Below are 15,923 nucleotides of genomic sequence, written 5' to 3'. Positions count from 1 at the left end.
GAAGAATATTAGATATCAATAGGACCTATACAAGATTGTGTACGTGGGCACTCATGCACTCATGTCTCCCTTACAGCCCTTCTGACCGTGCGTGTGTGTGTTTGCGTCCACTCTTCACTCACTGACTGTGACTGTGAATCTAGTCCTTTGAGACGTCGCTGTCTGCACCTCTACAGACACTTCATGTCACAGCAAGGGGGCCGCGTCAGCTGGCATTAGCTCCGCTGTCGCTGTGAAGATACCAAGAGCACGCAGGTGTATCTGGAGGTGACTCGGCTTCCCACAAACGCCATCTGATAGACTAAAACAGCAGGGGCAGTGGAGGCTGATGGGTTAAAACAGTGTGAGGTCAGGTGAGATCAAGATGCGTTTTGGCTCAATTACAGATCCTATCACAGCCGTCTCTGAATACTACGTATCCAAATATTCCCAAAGAGGATAACTTCTGTCATTGCATGCTATTCTAAACCCCAGCAGATATAATATCTCTGAAGTGCTGGTCACCAGATATCCTAGTGTCTCTATTAGGCATCTTAACTAGCTTAACCAATAGGCTTCCCTTCATCAGAAAACACTGTGATTATCAGAATTACATGCTAGTGAAGAACATGGATAAGCACCAAACTAGTATAAACCAGATCTTGGACCAGCATAGCAATTCATGCTGAAATAGACTTTTTTAGCTGGGATCATGCTTTATCTTTAAATTGCTGAACTGTTTAACATATAAGCATATTGTGTAGGTAGATTGCAATCTTCCAATCTATCTATCTAATAAACAAAACACATCACTGGATTTGAAGTGTACAAGATGTTTTTTTTTTCTTTTTCTTTTTTTTTTTACCAAAACACAAAAGTTTTAATTTAGCTGAAATTCATAACCAAAAAGTTTAAATAATTAAATATAGGTAATGGGGAAATGTAAGTATTTATGCTGTTCAGGGTGTTGCATTCTTAATTCATAAATTAAACCAGTCAAAGTAAAATTCTTCGTCTCTCAATATTCTGAACAAATAGCGACTGTAGCATAATTTTTTTCTGCTAACATGTTTACCTGTTGTAGTTTATTCACATTATGTGTACATGATATATACGGACACAGTCAAATGCGTCATTGAAAAAGCACTAATTTAACATCACTGTTTTGATTTTGTTCTGAAAACAATGTTTTTGTTTTGACTGAATTGGTTGCCAAAATGTGTGTGCATCTCTATTTACAATGTTAGTGGTATTAAATCTTTAAAAACACTTAAAAAAAAGGCCATAACCATGTCTTGAACATTTGGTTGGACCAATTTTTTTTAATATAAAGCCTTTAGAAACAGTTCAGAATTATTATTTCCCCAAATTATTATTTTCTTTCACTATTTGCAAATAGTATTTGAATTATTTGCATTGAAATATGCACATATGTTTGTCAAAAACGTAAAACGTTTATTTTATCTTCATACTCAGTTAGGAATTCCATGAATCACAGTTTGCTCGTATTTTGACCTCACTTAGCGGAAGTTATGGCGGAGCTCAGAGACGATCTCATTTGTCTGTTAAGAGGTAAAATAATAGCATAAATACTGCTCGGTTTCTCACAGAAACGTATCGTTTCGCTAGATAAGACCCTTATTCATCGTCTGGTATTGTTTGGTAGCGTTTAAAGCCCTTTGTAGCTGTACTGAAACTATCATTTGGACCTGAACCATTTGGAGCCCATTGAAGTCCATTATATGGAGAAAAATCCTGGAATGTTTTCTTCAAAAACCTTAATTTCTTTTTGACTGCAGAAAGAAAGACATGGACATCTTGGATGACATGGGGGTGACTAAATTATAAGCAAAAGTTTATTTAAAAGTGAACTAATCCTTTAATACAGCGTCTGTTTGTACAATAATAAAGTTCAACAGGTAAGGGGTCTAAGTTTTTTATCAGTTTTATTTTGATAAACATGACAATATAACATTGCGACTACATGAAAAGAGGTTTTATCGTAATAAATAAAAACTGATTTGTGAGCATTAGTGGCACAAAGGTTTTAGAATAAATCCGAAACACACGTGATCGCTGTCATGCGGTGAATCTGACCAATCGTGGAACAGTTGTGTCGTCATCAGAGCTTGTGAACGACATGTAAACCTGGAAACGGTGTGCAACGGGTTTGAGATGCGTTTTCTCTTATTTGGTGGGTGTGTCAAAAATGTCAGCCGAAATCAAAAGAGACAGCTCGCACAATGGGTCCATAAAAATACTATACATATTTATATATTTTGCTATTGTATTGTGGAGTGACACTTTCATAAACTTTTCTATACTCCTCTAATTACTAATGGTAAATATTACAATAGCATAGCACAACAGTGATCAGCAATAATGATAAGCCTAATACTCACAATAAAAATAATAAGGTAATTTAGATCATAATTTCATCCTGAAATGCGAGGCAAATGTTGGATCACAATAATTAGGAACTACAGTTTCCACAAATCCCTTAACTGAATTGGGATGTTTTCTTTTATTCTGGACGGCAATGGCAGTAACTGTAACATCGCGCATATTTTGCAGTATTAAACATGTATTTATACCGAGTTCATCAGGCTCTGAAAATTTTTCAAAAAGAACACAAAGAATGGCCTTCTCAGCTGCAACTCTGGCGTCATCAGAACAGCGTGTTCAACGCACCACCGTTTCCTTTGAAAGAATCTGTCTCTTTTGTCCACTTTCAACCACTTCTATCCTGATTTCCTCGAGGGGAGGGTCTATGGGTGTGTACATGTATGGGGTTTTTCAGATCTAATGGATGACATAAGCTTGTGCAAATTTACATATAAACGCAACCGGAAAAACACAAGGAGAGCATCAGTTTTCATTTCTGCTCTGACAACCACAACACCACGGCGAACACTGTGATGCCTGCTGGCAATCAGGAATGGAGAGTTTTTTTGTCTTGAAATCAAAGTTGGGTCTCCAGCCGACAAAGTCTAAATCCCGTCTGGCTAGCTTGCTACCCATAATTTTTACACGTTAGGTCAGTAGACGGAGAACAGACGGTGTTTTGTGGCTGTTTGAACACATTCGACCACATGAGCGTCTACACTGCGAAAGCAATCCGGTCCTACCTCTGGAAGTGGTCGAAAGTGGACAAGCTCAAAACGTTTTAGACCCCGCTTGCACCTGTATTTAGCGTCGTCCACTAGTGATACAATCGACCAAAACACATCTTAATAGCAGGTGTAAACAGGGCCTTAGAGACAGGAACTAAACAGAGCGTTACTGACAGACTGGGAAGAGAGGTGCTGCAACAATGTCAAATATGTGTAAATAGTGTGTTTTTTAAACATTCAAGCATGAGCATCTATTCTAGTAGACACTCCCTCTTTGTAAAAAGGCATAATAGATCTTCTTTTATAATGTAGAATTTAAGAATAAACGAATGAATTGCATGTTGTTTGTGGTGAATTCAACTGCCTTGTACTATGGGCAATGCAAGAATTAACCCTAATGCTATTTGGAAAGACTCATAATAGGTTGGCTCAGGTACAATGATTCAGTTATGTTTTCATGTATATTTATTGTCTTGGCAAGCATTATTTTATCAAATCAAGTTCCAGGAGCGTGCATTTCATGTGTGGTGATGATTCTTTAGTTGGCAGGAAAGATACAGTTTGTTATTGATACAACGAGTTGCTTATGCTGTCGATAACATATTAATACAAAATAATACTCTGACTTTTGGATATGCTAAACTCCATCTAAATGGCATTTAAAAATTGTTTTATAAATACACAGAGTTACTTGTCTTTTACATTTCCATTTAAATTTACATTCATATAAATAGTCATCTGAAATATTGTTGTTCTTTAAAAAAAAAAAAAAAACAGTCCTTGGCCATGTTGTGCGTCAGCTACCAAAAAAATCCAGATATACCCTAATGCCTGAGTATACCACTTCTAAGATAAACTGCACGTACAGTAGATTTGCTATTTCTGGGCAATTCAGAGCCGGGTCAGAAATAGGACGTTTACCTTTTAAAAGCAAGTATTTCTAGTCTCTGCAGATGAAGGTTGATGGGTTTTTTTTGCTCTGTGAAAAGCTTTTATAGTCAGAAATATCTTTTAAATAAAAGTCTTCTAATATGTATTCTACAGATTGCACAACTATTAGAAAGAGTCAAAGTAATAACAGAGTGATTTTTGTGCACTTCTTTAATGAGCAGAGTTTAGACAACGCCAGGGCATCAAACCTATCCGTTTTAATTATTCCCGAACAGAGGAATTTGTCATTGATGTCCATTGAACCAGCACAGAGTAATTGGATGGAGGCTGACAAGGGATTTTGCAAGTACTCCCTGAGCTGGTTTTATGCTTGGTTTAAATTTTAAAGAGTAATCCACACAGGGGAAGCGGGCGGATAAATGGAACACTAGTCTGGCAGACTGCAGAGATTTTAGCCTTTGAATGTCCAGCAACTGATGATTTAGAGATATCTAGTTTTTTGAAACAAAGTTAGTGAGGTTTTGCTTCTTCCTCAGTGGTCTGTGCTTTGGCACATTCTTTGAAAATACCTTTCTTATATAAAAGATTTCATTTGATAACTTTAGGCAATGAAGAGCGTCAAAAGTTTCCATTATGATGCAAGTATTTCTTTAAACCTTATTACCAGCAGTAATATCTGCCTGTAGCAAAGACTGGATTCCCACTGAAGCTAAGCAGGGCTGAGCCTGGTCATTATCTGGATGGGAGACCTCCTGGGAAAACTAGGTAGCTGTTGGTAGAGGTGTTGGTGAGGCCAGCAGAATACAACGCAAAATCAACAAAATTTCGACATATTTTTTTTGCGATCCTGCATAATCCGTAATTTCACGCAAATTTTTTTTTTTACTGACAAATATAAATTATATTATTCAATTGACCTCTCTCTAATTTATTTAAAACTTGAATGCATTGTTTTCATGAACTTACAGACGTCGTGCTTGCACAGGTCTGTGTGGAAGCGAAAGCGACTCTTTCTCACCTGCCGTCTCACATAAGTGCCAAGGACCGGGCGAAGTGATTACTTAAGATGGATGAATAACCAAACAAAAGTTTGATGTGCTGAATAGCACTGAAAAAAAGAGTTAATAAAAGTGCTGTATACCATGAACTCAATTCGCTACTGACACACGGAACGATGTCAGACTGGCCGCGGATTGATCAGCGATCACGTAGGCCTAAGTATACCGAAATGGGTTCTATTTCTAGGCTCATTGCCCTTTGTACGATCAGATACACACATAATTATGCCTAAATGTCCATCTTGGCGGTTGTTATGAGTGAACAAGTTTGGAACGTCTGTCAGTTTTGAATCTGTGCATTACTGTAGGTCTTGAAGTGAAAGCAACCTAATACAGCCCATACTCGCTCCTGTCTGTGTTGTTATTGTTAATCAAACAAAAACAACAGGGGAAAAACAAACAGTAGCCTATTCAAACTTAAAGCACTGTTTGTAGGCTATCTGTATATTTATGTTGTACTATTTACTTGTCTTATTGTCATTTGTTTATTTGTCCTTATTTTATTTCTGACTGTTTACTTGATTAATTAACTACTTGAAGATGTTGGTCATATTCCCCCCCCGAAGTTGTCATGTTATTAAAGCTAGACAGTACAGCACTGGACTAGCCTTTTTTAGTAAGGTACCAAAATAAACAAGATTGTGTTTGTTCTATTGTCATGTATGACTATTGTGTATCTATAATAATACCTAATATGGCAAATGTATTATCCTAAAAAAGCATTGAACATTTTTCACACATTTCTGGAAATTACCACCAAAAAAATCTGTCATTTTGATCGCAAAAATCACCTAAAAATATCGCGAAATCCTGGAGGGACTGACTATACTGTAACAAGCACCGTCCTTCGGATGAGACGTTAAACCGAGGTCCTGACTCTCTGTGGTATTTTAAAATCCCTGGATGTCCTTCAGAAAAAGAGTAGGGGTGTAACCCCGGCATCCTGACCAAATTTGCCCATTGGCCCCTGTCCATCATGGCCTCCTAAGAATCCCATATAACGATTGGCTTCATCACTCTGTCTCCTCTCCACCAATCAGCTGGTGTGTGGTGGGCGTTCTGCCGCAATATGGCTGCCGTCGCATCATCCAGGTGGATGCTGCACATTGGTGGTGCTTGAGGAGATTCCCCCCTTCCATGTAAAGCCCTTTATGTGGAATAAGTGTCCAGGAGGCATACTATGAGGTTTTGCGAGAAAGAAACTGTATTATTCAACCAAAACACTGAGCTAGCCCGTTACTCTGCGTGCTTTCCTGTGATGAGTGCGAGCCGTCAGCAGCCGCCGGCGCTCATGGTTACTATAACCTGCACTATTGTCATGGTACCCAGGATAAGCACACACACGCACATACACACACCATTTTGAGAAATCAGGCTCAATAGAAACTGTCACGATCACCAGTGAGAGTGCCCGTGTAGTCCACCAGAGGACACTCCACCTCAGATTATTGCCATATCACCACAGACTACATTACCCTCAATACTTTGCCCGGACACATCATTCCTGATTACATCCACCTGTGTCTCATTTACCTTGTTAGCTCTCCCTATACAAAAACTAACTAAACTAAGACACAACACCAGGGTAACGAAACATGAAGCAGGTCAAGGAAACAGGAGACATCAAACAACGATCCAGCACGGGACTGCAGACACAAGGAGGTTATAAAGGGAACAAACAAGGCAGGTAATGAGGGAGAACAGGCGGTGCAAATTAACCAATGATCAGATAACAAGATGGGCGGGGTTGACAATAGACCGGATACATGACATCAGACCAAACATGACAAAAACACCCCATGTGCTAACAGGACAAGACAGACATGTGGCAAGAAACAAATGCGACTCTCGTCTTTTCTATTAGGTATATGATAAGAAATAATGCAATAATGCTAATAATAAAACCCCCTGAAGTGAATATTGTGTACCGGTTGTCATGACAACATTGCATGAGGGGCTGCTGAGTCAGTGCTGACGGCTCGCACTCATCAGAGGAACACGCACAGAGTAACGGCCGAGCTCAGTGTTTTGAAGCATTAAAGTTATTTAGTTCAGTTCAGTTTTGGCTGGTTTTTGTAATCTGATTGTATTGGGATCCTGACAGATAGAGGTCAGTCAGTATATGAGCCCCGTTACGGATGCAATGAAACTTTGCCTGAAGCATTTGCTTCCGTGTTCCAGTATTATCGGAGGAAGAAGCAACATAAGAATTAGTGTGTTTTTTTTAAAAGAGGATTTTGCAGAGTGTACTTGATCTTCAGGCCAAAACAAAACAAAACATAACTAATGCAGGCATGCCCAGAGCGACCGGCTGGTTTAAAGTATTAAAGGAAGTGCAACAAGCGAGCAAAACCATGGATCCGCAGGCTGCCTGGAGCAGATGAGGTTAAATGTGTTTGTACGCTGCTGTAGCTGGAGGTTGTCGTTTTTGTACACTGAAAAAAAAATGACTTTGTGGTTAAGCAAATGTATGAGGAGGGGGAAAAAATAAGTTGAATAAGTTGAAAATGCTTGGAAAAGCTGATTTGCACTAAATTCAAGCAAATACATGAATTATAAATATTACTTATAAGGAATATTTTGTATACAGTGATTCAATTATTGGTCCCTTCAAAGAATTAATAGACCCTTTTCACATTTCCGGGTTTCTCAGAGCGGAAGTCGTCATAGTTGGGTTAACTATTATAGTTGTGAATTTTTACCATCACTCCCATAGATGCTCTAGAAACACCCTCACAGCAGCGGTAACTTGTTTTTTGTAATTTGATGCATACGTAATAAAATACAAAGTTTTAGTGTTATAAATGTACATACATTTAAAAATATATATATAAATACAAAAAATGTTGCAGGATTTATGATATTGATGACCGTTGAAACGCGTCATCACAGTCTGTGAAAAGGGTCTATAGTTTTACAGATAAAAAAAAAAGGTAAAATCTATCTGACCTGCACGTGTTTTGCGATATATTGATTTCATATTATACACAAAAATTACTTGCACTACTGTTCAAAATGTTGGGGTTGGTAAGATTTTATAATGTTTTTGAAAAAAGGCTTATGCTCACTAAGGCTGTATTTATTTGATCATAAATGCAGTAAAAACTAATATTGTGAGATATTGTTACAATTTAAAATGTTTATTTTCTATTTTAAAATGAAAATAATTTAATTTACAATTTATTTCTGTGATGCAAAGCTTGATTTTTTAGAAATCATTATAATGTGCTGATTTTCTGCCAAAAAAAAAAAAGTGTGTGTGTGAGTGCATGTTTTTCTGTGTGTATGCGTGTGTGTGCATGTTTTTTCTATGTGTGTGTGTGTGTGTGTGTGTGTGTGTGTGTGTGTGTGTGTGTGTGTGTGTGTGTGTGTGTGTGTGTGTGTGTGTGTGTGTGTGTGTGTGTGTGTGTGTGTGTGTGTGTGTGTGTGTGTGAGTGCATGGTTTTTCTATCCCGGTGATGTCTTCAACCTGAATGCACATGGACTCATGGGGACTTGTGTCTTTATTGGGGACTTTATTTGTCTTACAATATGTCATCATTTTAGCTGTATTATATAATATATGGCCATTATAAACCAGTAGAAATTACTCTAATATCTGAGATGTTTAAAATTAGATTTGCTCAGTTAAAATTGTATGTTCACACAAAGTAGATTTCACTTAAAATTAAAACATGTTAAAAATAAAATGTATTTAATTTCAGTGCATTTATGCTGATGATAGTCACTATTTCTGGGATGTTAGGTTTCATATTTTGCTCCTTTCTCTATGCAAGCTATATATTTATGCCTTGCAGACATAAAACCATCCATTCTTAGACAAGAGAAGTTTCTTTCATCTGTCTCTTGCTCACGTCGTGTTGATGTCATGTCAGACTCCGGGTGGATGTGTTGGGTTACATCGACAGGGCTGCGTCTCCAACCCTTTGATATCTGTGTCAGATTTCATCTGCAGACATAAATACTGCTTCTCTCCCAGTGAATATTGATCCTGCGCATCATGTAAAGGCACGAGACTCCATTAGTCTCCTCATAATAATCACATGAATGCATGCAGGGAGTATTTATGATCAGTTCAGTGTACTGGGATCAGTATCTGTAGGGGAACCTTGTACATGACGGTTTACCCTTACCTGCTGTTCGCATTGGTATGCTGAATATTATACAGCTAAAAATATTGCCTGGAGATGAATAACAGTTGCATGTGAGACACAATTAAAGACACCAGGTTAATTAAAATTGATATTGCTGAATCACCTTAGACAGGCATTCATCACTTCGCTCACACATTAGCATAAATTGCAAATGCAAGTTGTAACTTTTGCTTGGATAGTTTCCATTATAAAATCTCATCATGTTCTTGGAGTGAGTTAAAAGTATGAAGAAATGTGTGTTTTCTCTAGCGGTTGTTTTGTTGGTGCTTGATAGATTTTTTTTGTAATAAGACATATTTTCTAATCAAATTAATGCAATAGTACACTCACCTAAAGGATTATTAGGAACACCATACTAATACTGTGTTTGACCCCCTTTCGCCTTCAGAACTGCCTTAATTCTACGTGGCATTGATTCAACAAGTGCTGAAAGCATTCTTTAGAAATGTTGGCCCATATTGATAGGATAGCATCTTGCAGCTGATGGAGATTTGTGGGATGCACATCCAGGGCACGAAGCTCCCGTTCCACCACATCCCAAAGATGCTCTATTGGGTTGAGATCTGGTGACTGTGGGGGCCATTTTAGTTCAGTGAACTCATTGTCATGTTCAAGAAACCAATTTAAAATGATTTAAGCTTTGTGACATGGTGCATTATCCTGCTCGAAGTAGCCATCAGAGGATGGGTACATGGTGGTCATAATGATGGACATGGTCAGAAACAATGCTCAGGTAGGCCGTGGCATTTAAACGATGCCCAATTGGCACTAAGGGGCCTAAAGTGTGCCAAGAAAACATCCCCCACACATTACTACACCACCACCAGCCTGCACAGTCGTAACAAGGCATGATGGATCCATGTTCTCATTCTGTTTACGCCAAATTCTGACTCTACCATCTGAATGTCTCAACAGAATCGAGACTCATCAGACCAGGCAACATTTTTCCAGTCTTCAACTGTCCAATTTTGGTGAGCTCGTGCAAATTGTAGCCTCTTTTTCCTAATTGTAGTGGAGATGAGTGGTACCCGGTGGGGTCTTCTGCTGTTGTAGCCCATCCTCCTCAAGGTTGTGCATGTTGTGGCTTCACAAATGCTTTGCTGCATACCTCGGTTGTAACGAGTGGTTACTTCAGTCAAAGTTGCTCTTCTATCAGCTTGAATCAGTCGGCACATTCTCCTCTGACCTCTAGCATCAACAAGGCATTTTCGCCCACAGGACTGCCGCATACTGGATGTTTTTCCCTTTTCACACCATTCTTTGTAAACCCTAGAAATGGTTGTGCGTGAAAATCCTAGTAACTGAGCAGATTGTGAAATACCGGCCCGTCTGGCCCCAACAACCATGCCACGCTCAAAATTGCTTAAATCACCTTTCTTTCCATTCTGACATTCAGTTTGGAGTTCAGGAGATTGTCTTGACCAGGACCACACCCCTAAATGCATTGAAGCAAATGCCATGTGATTGGTTGATTAGATAATTGCATTAATGAGAAATTGAACAGGTGTTCCTAATAATCCTTTAGGTGAGTGTATGTAACACAGCGTGGAGTGTTTGCTGTTTTACCTTTATTGTTGTGATGGTCTTAAACAACAAGTAAGAGTAAACTTTGTGCATGTGTTAAATTATTCATGAGAATATGACTGACAGCACTGGTGAGAAGTTGTTTTATTTTATCTCAGTTTTTGAGTATTCGGTGTAAATAGAGCACATTTGGCATTTAACGTGTAATTTGAATAAATAAAACATCATAAATATTAAAAATAGCACTGGCAGATACAAGTCTCTTCTGTTTCATTCTGTTACCAATTCTGCATTCATTTGATAAAAAATACAGTAAAGGCAGTAATATTGTGCTATATTATTACTAGGGGTGTCACTATTCAATACATTCTTCAGTGTCACATGGTTGTTCAGAAATCATTCTAATATGCTGATTTGGGGCTCAAGAAACATTGAAAAAAGTTTTTCTCGCCAATTTTTTGTGAATATTCACACACTGTCAGACGTGTGGACATGCTTGGGCATGGTGGCATATCTGCGTCATATACTCTGATGCAGACAGACTCCTATCTGTCGATAAAATCGGCAGACTGATAAATCGGTCAGGCTCTATTAATTATGTTAGTTTTATTTCATTTATATTGTGAAGACATATTTGATTATTGAATTGATTTACCTATACTGTTAAATTTACCTTAAACACTGCTAATGTTAACTGTTTCTTTCTTCTATGCTTGTAATTTGTTTATTATTTCACTCCCCTACAAAATCACTCAAATTATTCTAGAATGATTCACTCTTGTCAAATAGAGCTATTATTCTGGTGAAATTTATCGCACATATCACAATGTACGTTTTATCCAATATCGTGCAGCCCTAATGACGATGAACCACAAGAAAACAGAACTGGCTTTTGTGCGGATGCGGCGAGTATAAACCAAGCTTTAGGCTGAAACTATCTGCAAAATTTGAAGTCTTTTTTTTTTTTTTTTTTTTTTTAAACAAACAAACAAGCAATACCAGACATTCTTGAAAAAGAACAAAATCTGTCCCTGAAGCATCAAAACCAAGTGTGTATGAATCAGTGTGGGTTTAAATAGTAAGGAATTAAAAGGCGACATGTCCTGCTCAAGCACCATTGATTATGTAAAGGAGGGCTCGTTTGATTAGAATCATAATAACTGAAGGACCATTTCCCTGAGGTTATAATTGGTATTCCTCTGTTGCTTGGGGAGACGATGATGAAGGTCACTGAAACGTCTCAGAGAGGACATAATGGGTTCCCACTGGGGGACCTTTGACCCACAGCCTTAAGCTACAGTAGAAATGTGAGCAGTACAGCTTAGATTTTGGAGTCTACAGAGGGAAGTTTCAAGGTCGTTTGATGAGGCACCTCTAAAGCGATATCACTGCACTTTGTTCTGGAATAAACTTGATATTTTATACACCTCTTAAATGAAAGTAAGAAGCCTCTGAAACAGCCTCCAGAGCTAGTTCCCACGAAAAGCGGTCTATAAAAGCTAAATATATTTGCATATGGTAATTCACTTTTGAATTCCCTGTTTATTTTACTTTAAAATGTTGAACTGGAAAGATGTTAAGGGAAACACTATCGCAGAGTTTCATTTATAATGGCCAGATAGGATTGTTATGTTGTTGTTGTCAATTTTTCCTGATTGTCACGGTTGAGCTGAAGACCTAAATTTCCTTCTTCTCGATTTAATAAAGCGTGAATGTAACCATATTTCAGGGTTGCTTTTAAGAGGAGTAGACGTGAACGCTTTGGCCTACTTTTTATAATGTTACCTCTAATCATCAGTGATGGATGTTCCATATTTATTTCTGAATGAGCCTGAGTTATTGTACTGTGCTTATTGTATCTAGATTTAGCTTGTTGTTTGCTCAGGCAATTTAGATGCCTGTAATTATTTTGGTGCTCTTTAGAGTTGTATTATTTCCAGGTATGAATGCAAGGGGGTCAGTGCTTTCGATTTGTGCAGTTTTCAGTCAGCTATTTAGAGGTGAAATGAATGACGTCAGTTGCTGTGTTTTCATGTTGGAGCTCATGTTAAGAGAAAGAAACTTGAATAGGCCTATTGCATTCTGATTTGAACATTGTGTTGTGAGAGAGAGTGCATTTGACTGTTTTCTAAAAAAAAGTGGCAGTAGTGGCAAGTAGCAGCTTTCAATACCATCCAGTCACACATGTTGATAGAGAAGCTGACAAACATGGGTGTAAACCTCACTCTTGTAAAGTGAATTCACGACTTTTAACAGGCAGACATCAGTATGTGAAGGAGGGTCACAGTCAGTCAAGAACCAAGAAGCAGTCTTTCAGTCCAGAACAGGAGCTTGCTGGACAGGGTGACTAAAATGGGCAGGAAAATTACTGGAACGGATGTTAAAAGTATCTCCAACCTCAACCTCTGAGGATACTGGATGATCCATCCCACCCACTTAGTTCAGAGTTTTCTCCCCTCCCCTCTGGACATAGATTTAGAATGCCATTAACAAAAACCAAACGTGCCATTTGTGCCGAGTAGCATTCAGTTATTGAACAGATCAGACACAGGCACATAGACATTTTATAATGCGCACTATTGATTCATTATTTAATTATTTATTGGTTCATTTTAGCTACTGGACTGATGATTGCATGTTTACCACCATTGCTGCGTCGTTGTGTTGTTTATGTTTTGTTTTCTGTATCTTCTTTGTCTAGAATGTTGTAGGAGTTTGGTGTGTTTTTTATTTTATTGTTAGTTATTGTTATCTGTGCTAGTGTTCAATGTGGCTCCCTTGAGTGTAAAACAAATTACCCTTGTGGCAATAAAGGATTCATTCATTCATTCATTCATTCATTCATTCATTCATTCATTCATTCATTCATTCATTCATTCATTCTGGAGGGGCAGAGTTAGGAGATTTTACTGACAGTTTGAGGATCCAATGGAGTTATGAGGTCTGAAGGCATGAAGAGAATTTAAAAATATAAGAATGATTTTCATTCATTTGTTTGTTTGTTTGTTCATTTTTGCATTCATGATTATTCACTGAAAATGTGGTTGCTAACACCATCATATATGCTATTTATTAATTTCCTTTTTTTTTTTAATGTTTTATTGCCACGTACGTGCATAAACCTCATAATTCCAAAAACTTTTCAGGAAATGGAAAAAACACTGTATTTTTTTTACATAAAGAAACTTGCATGTGTCATTAAATTGTTTACATTTTACCCAAATCAAGTTCAAATAGAGTTACAAGTTACAAGCAGTTTTTGACCTGCGAATTTCGGAGAATTTTGGACATGCATGTTTTTTTCCCATTAGAGCTCATCATTAGAGAATACGTTTTTCATCAACTTGCAGGTTATAAAGTTTATTTTATGAAGGTGCTTAGTTTTTTTTATATTATTTGGCCAAAATCTCATGTTATTAAAGACAACGTGCTATGCACAGGCTATTTACAACAGTCCTGCCCACTTGCTAGATTAAGACTCCTCAAATAACATTAGCATATGTGACCCGTGCAGGGATGCACCGATGTATCGGCTGCCGATATGTATCGGCCGATTTTTTTTTATCAATTTACAACCATCAGCATATCGGCTATATCATGAGAAAGGCCGATATAACAAACTGATGGTTTATTAATGAACTGCGTGAAGGCACTGAGCTGTGTAATATCTGCTGCATAATCCAAGATTATATGTAGGGGAGCGCGGGGCACAACCTAACGTGGGGTTAGTTGTAACACGCATGTTTTAACCCTTTCCACACATGCCATAATGACTAAACTTAGTGTATTTACTAGTTGCCATATCAACATTATTTAGAGAAAAAATAGCGCCAAAATTAAAAAATCTCTGGAAGATATTACTGAACATTTATTTAACCATAGCAAAAGTAAATTTCTTACTTAGGTTTATTTATCATCTCTGTTTTTTGTGTTTATTTAAAATAAGACAAATCTGATATTATTTTAATCTTATATCTGTTATTTAACAGTTGAGATAGTTATTTAATGCTGATCTAACAGCAGAAGACACGAGCCGCGGTTTAAATCTCAGTTGCGCAGATGGGGTGTGTATTAACACTGCGTTACAATGAGCCCCTATTAGAAATATGCCATTATATTCTATACTTTTATGAATTATTTTGAGAAACCCAGAGAAAAGGGTGAATAATGACTGAGTCACTACTCTTGACTAAACTTTCATAAGGATCATTTCCGCGATGCGGGCAACGCAGACAGAATCCAGTCATAAAAACGTGATTTACTGCATAATGCGGAATGGCACAGAATGTTTTGATGAATAAATAAAATGGTGGTCAGTACACTTAAATCAGTCACGATATATACTAGTGTCTGTGAATATTAAGCCGCAAAAAGACTGTTTAAATATGAATCCTGCATGTTTCTCTGTCTCTGTGAATGAATGGAGACGCACAGCTTCATTTAGCCTAACGTTACCTCTTTCTCTCACACACACACACACACTGAAACTCGCTGTGTTTTCAGCCTCTGCCACCTCAATATGAGACAAGAATGCATCTCCAGTCACTTAATGAGCATTTTATAATTTTATTTGACCAAATCTATCGTCATATCAAAACACACACACAGGAACTCGAAGCACACGGCAACCCCTCAAAATAAAAGTTCCGTTTAACAAACCAAAATAAAAGTTCAGGTTAACAAAGTAATTGTGACAGGATTAATGTTTTACAGAAGAGCTATGTCTCAGTGTAATAATGATATTTGCATTTAATTTATACGGTGAAGAATATGCAGTGTTATTTAACATTAAACCTACTTAAAAAGCACTGTTTATTTCATATTTTCTGTTGTGTGTATGTGTGTATATATATTTTGATAATGCAGCAATAAACTAGCTAGTGGGCTATAAGTTAATGTAATGTTTTGGGGTTTTTTTACTTTAAAAACACTCTATTTTAAATGAAAAAATTTCATATAAGAGGGCAAGTGACAAATATCGGTATCGGACAATAATTGTTTGTTAAAATCGGTATCGTATCGGCTAGGCTTGCTACGATAGTCGGTGTTGCCGGTGTTACCGGTGTCCAGACTCAACACCGGTTACATCACTTGCCCACCGTGGCACCGCCCACCGCCTTTTTGATTTTTTTATAGTAATAAAATAATTTAATTCAGTTAGAGAACAGACAATACAAATAAAAACTGAACGTGTCTGCTTAATA

At 37.6% G+C, this 15,923-nt stretch overlaps 1 protein-coding gene across 1 annotated transcript in view; it reads left to right on the top strand.

The window, feature by feature from the left end:
- The window catches only part of LOC307117044 (cadherin-18), a 234,164-nt gene that overhangs the window by 21,415 nt on the left and 196,826 nt on the right, over positions 1 to 15,923 (top strand). The gene's annotated exons all lie outside the window — the stretch shown is intronic.

Source organism: Gobio gobio (assembly GCF_949357685.1).
Source record: "Gobio gobio genome assembly, chromosome: 20".
Classification (NCBI taxonomy): domain Eukaryota; kingdom Metazoa; phylum Chordata; class Actinopteri; order Cypriniformes; family Gobionidae; genus Gobio; species Gobio gobio.
The sequence above is the reverse complement of the archived record's forward strand: the minus strand, read 5'-3'. Positions and strand labels throughout refer to the sequence as shown.